The 4,716-nt window shown below is 42.1% G+C and overlaps 1 non-coding gene across 1 annotated transcript; it reads right to left on the bottom strand.

The window, feature by feature from the left end:
- Nucleotides 1-3,407: 3,407 nt before the first annotated feature.
- Nucleotides 3,408-3,479, bottom strand: TRNAP-UGG (transfer RNA proline (anticodon UGG)). The gene has a single exon. It is a non-coding gene; the product is annotated as a tRNA-Pro (tRNA).
- Between the last annotated feature and the right edge of the window lie 1,237 nt (nucleotides 3,480-4,716).

Below are 4,716 nucleotides of genomic sequence, written 5' to 3'. Positions count from 1 at the left end.
ATCGTGGGGGGTCTCAGCAGCGGGCCCCCCACGATCAGATATCTTATCCCCAGTCCTTTGAATAGGGGATAAAATGTTTTTGCCCGGAATACCCCTTTAAAATGGTTGGGGACACATGGTAACAGGGCCCCCATATTTGGTCTTTTTATGTCCTCCCCTGCCCCCTCTTCTTTCATCTTGCAGATACTGATTTTAGGCTGGAGTATTGTGATTGGCCTCGCAGGCTCAGCCAGGTACCGGAGCATTGATTTTTCTCAGCTATGCGCTGCTCTGCTCTACAATTGTGGGTCCTCTTTCCACCACACCCCCTTCTGTTTTTAAGCATTTTCGGGTGTCCCCCTTAGGGTTTTACAAATTATTTTTGTTTGATTCATAATTTGTCTTATCCTCATAAGTTTTCTATAAATGATGTAACTGACCATTAGAATGCTCCAGGTCCATTATGCTATGTTTGACTTGGTTATCGCGTTGTTGTGGAAATATGGGCACTGTGCGAAAGCAGATATCAAATAAGCCTTTAGGCTGCTCCTGATTCATCCCAGAGGATTTAACACCTTGGTTTTTCGCTTTGACTGTGTCTTTTTCTTTGACAAATGTGTGCCCGTGGAGTTTATTCTTTCCTGTTTTGATTTTGAATCTTTTTCTACTTTTCTTCACTGGGTTTTAGAGCAGATGTTACCTGGTATAAGACATTAGTTGGATGATTTTTTTGTATATTGCGCCTCCGGATTCTTTAGATTTTTTTTCACTTTGCATAAGCTTATTTCTATTTTTGAGTTTTATCCCTGCAGCATTCTTGAATTTTTAGGAACCATCATTGATTCTGAAAATATGATTTTTTTTTGTTTTCCTCCTGAGAAGCTATCTAAGCTGAAGTCCTCAATTTCAGCTATGTTGGCTTGAGAGAAAACTCTTTGTGACTTGCTGTGGTTTCTAGGTTTATTAGGCTATTTTCACTCGAAGGAATGTCCGCACGGAGAATCTCTGTTCAGACATTTCACAAACTGCAGGGAGCCAGTATAACATGCCGGCACTAGGACCGCACAGGGATGCGCTGTCACATAGACAACTATGCATTCCGTGCGGACTCCGCACAAATAATGAACATGTTCCTTCTTTGTGTGCACATGGAAAATGCAATTAACGTGCTGGAAACATCTGGCATGGAAATTCTCCCGTGTGCACAGCGCATCAGAATCCTGTAGAATTCCACAGGGCTCTACTGCAGCAGAATCTCCATGCTGAATTCCAGTGCGGAATCCGGCACAGAAATTCTGACTTGTAAACATGGCCTAACACTTTACTACCAGGGTCATTCTGATGGTGTGTGTCTTTTATTCTTGGTTATATGCAGCTACTAAGGGTTAAAGTCTTCATTTTCTTACATAAGGTTGACCAGACCTCTAAAGGAGGACTTTTAGCTTTGGTTGGAATTTCTTTCATCTGATAATGGTCGGCAATCTGATTTTATTGTGGCAGAAGCTCTTCAGATTTTTAGGGATACAGCAAGTTCCATGGGTTACGGTGCATTTTTTCAGGGGCATTGGTCAGCGGAAGCATGGCCAGATTTCTGGTATGCTTGCTGCCTAACTAGGAATATAGTGTTCCTCAAACTCTTTCCTGTGATTGTAGCTTTGGTGATTTGGGGTTCTTCCTTTTGTAGTAACCATATTTTAGTTACTTCTGATAATAAGAGTATGGTTTGTTGCAGAAAATGCATAGACACCTGGTGTTATATTGTATATCCAAGAATATTTGGCTCAAGGCTTGATATGCTCCTCGTAGAACTGACGTGATAGTGGATACTTATCTCGTTTGCAGTGGACTACATCATGCAAGCTGCTTCCTTTGGTGGATTTGGATGGGGGTCTTTGTTCTCTTCTTCTATGGGAGATGGTATGGTGTTAGTTATGGGTAATATTAGGAATTCCCTCTCTAGAAGGATATGCACGGAGTACTACTGGATTGGAGTCTATTTTGTTCCAATCTGCAAACATCTCCATTTCAGTCTAGCGCTCTGCTAACCTTTTGCTTTTGTTGCCTTTCAAAAGTCTTGGCTGGTATTTCATTCTTTCTGAAATGGCTTTTGTGTTGTTTTTTCATGTCAAGCAGGTTTTGAAAGCTTATAAAAAAGGTTTTAGTTAATCTGAAAGTCCGGTTTCTTTTGATGTGCTTTCCCACTTAGTTGATGCTTTGCCTTATATTGTTTTTTTCTTGTTATCGGTCTTCTGCATTCAAAGCTTACTTTTTGCTACACTCTGTTTTAGCTTGTTTCAGTGAATAGGAAGTCTCGTTCTGGGAGTCTGGGCTATGGTCTGTGAGGGGCCATGTCTTTAGGGACATGGCCTTGTGGGATTCAGTTGCCCAGTATATTAAAGGGAGAACTTAGTTTAAGCGATCGGCTGTATGGATACTGTTTATTATTAAATTCATTTTCCGTTGTGGTAAGTATTTGTTACCAATCTTTATTTACCCTAAAAGGAGTACCCTGGTGGAAAACTATTTTTTGCAAATCAACTGGTGGCAAAAAGTTGAACTGCTGTCCACTCTGTCCATGTCAGGAACTGTCCAGGGAAGGAGCAAATCCCCATAGCAAACCTCTCCTGCTCTGGACAGTTCCTGACATGGACAGAGGTGTCAGCAGAGAGCATTGTGGTAAGACAAAAAAGAGCCTTTCAACTTCCTCTGGAGCATACAGTAGCTGATAAGTGCTGGAAGGGTTAAGATTGTTAAATAGAAGTAATTTACAAATCTGTTTAACTTTCTGGCACCAGTTGATTTTTTTTTTTTTTTTTTTTTTTTTTTTTTTACCGGAGTACCCCTTTTATAAAACTGTCGCCTAGTTTACCCAAGCTGGAGTCTCTGTGTCTTATCTTTTACTTAGTCATGGTATAGTGGTTGTCTCCATTCCCCTGACTCTTAATATTTGGCACATCTCTTCTGTCTGTGCTCCAATGGACTGAAATCTATGCCAGCTATGAGCTGACTTAGATTTCAGTTGTAATTTACACTAGTTTCTTGCACAGATTAGAATATATCTCTGAGGCCACGTAAAGCCTCCAACTGTCCCTCCAACTAATCCTCACCCACAAAAAGTGGCGAGCATGGTGCAAACATTTTCCCCTTCATTTTTATTCTGCAGAGCAGAGGCTGCAAAGTATTATAAACAACAGGCTTTTTGAGCTGGCCACAGTTCTTCCTTAATAAATAATCATTATTGACTTTACTATTTCAGATACTAATATACAGTATGAGTTTCTATTACAGACATGGGATTCTGTATGGTTTGAACAAATACAAATAAGTGTTAATTATATTGTCAGACCAATAAGCCATCTATGCATTTTTCATTCAGTTTATTGAATTATCATGTACTGTATGCTTTATACATCCAGGTTATAAAATAAGGGCTCGTCCGGGATTTGAACCCGGGACCTCTCGCACCCAAAGCGAGAATCATACCCCTAGACCAACGAGCCAGCTGTGTATCAGGTTTTGAAGATTGAACTTTAGTGAGTGTATGTAGTTGCCATATCACTAAGAATGCAGTTAGATCATATTACTTTCCTAACATAGGTCATACAGCTACCAAAGCATAAAGCATTGCTATATCCTGAAGGGAAACAAATGAAACCAATTTGAAATGCAACATATTTAATAAGACTTTCTGTATATTTAACAATTATTACCACAATACAGTTTTTAAAATATAGCATACAAATAATGAAAAATGTGAAATGAAAACAAACAAAATACTCTGCAATATTCATAATGCCATTGTCTAAAAGTATTTAGTACATCAACTATTAAAATAAAATCACATAGTCATACTAACACCCCAAATTAATGTACAGCTCCGTTGGCCTATGAATTATATACACATTGAGAGGCAGACTGAGGGGTTAGGCACTTAGGACATGGTCTGTCACACTCCTCTACACCCATCTGTCACCCATGTACACCTCTACACCCCAACACCTCTCTGTCATCCATGTACACCCCTCTATCAGCCCCTACACCCCTCGGTCACCCCCTACGCCCTTGTCACCCATGTACACTCTTCTACACCCCTCTGCCACCCATGTATACCCATCTGTCACCCCTCTACACCCCTCTGTCACCCATGTACACCCCTCTATCACCCCCTACACCCCTCTGTCACTCATGTACACTCCTCTGTCACCCATGTACACTCCTCTACACCCCTCTACCACCCATGCACACCCATCTGTCACCCCTCTACACTCCTCTGTCACCCATGTACACCCCTCTATCACCCCCTACACCCCTCTGTCACTCATGTACACTCCTCTGTCACCCATGTACACTCTTCTATACCCCTCTATCACCCATATACACTCCCCTGCACCCCTCTATCACCCCTCTACGCCCCTCTGTCACCTATGTACACTCCTCTGTCACCCATGTACACCCTTCTATCACCCTCACACCCATGTACACCCCTCTGTCACCCCCTACGCCCTGTCACCCATGTACACTCTTTTACTACCCTCTGCCACCCATGTACACCCATCTGTCACCCCTCTACACCCCTCTGTCACCCCCTATGCCCCTTGTCACCCATGTAAACTCTTTTACACCCCTGTCACCCATGTACACCCATCTATCACCCATGTACACTCCTCTACACCCCTCTGCCACCCATGTAAACTCCTCTACACCCCTCTGTCACCCATATACACTCCTCTACACCCC

The sequence above is a fragment of the Hyla sarda genome, chromosome 2 (assembly GCF_029499605.1).
Source record: "Hyla sarda isolate aHylSar1 chromosome 2, aHylSar1.hap1, whole genome shotgun sequence".
NCBI classification, from domain to species: Eukaryota; Metazoa; Chordata; class Amphibia; order Anura; family Hylidae; genus Hyla; species Hyla sarda.
Note: the sequence above shows the minus strand (reverse complement) of the source record. Positions and strands in the feature narration are given on the sequence as shown.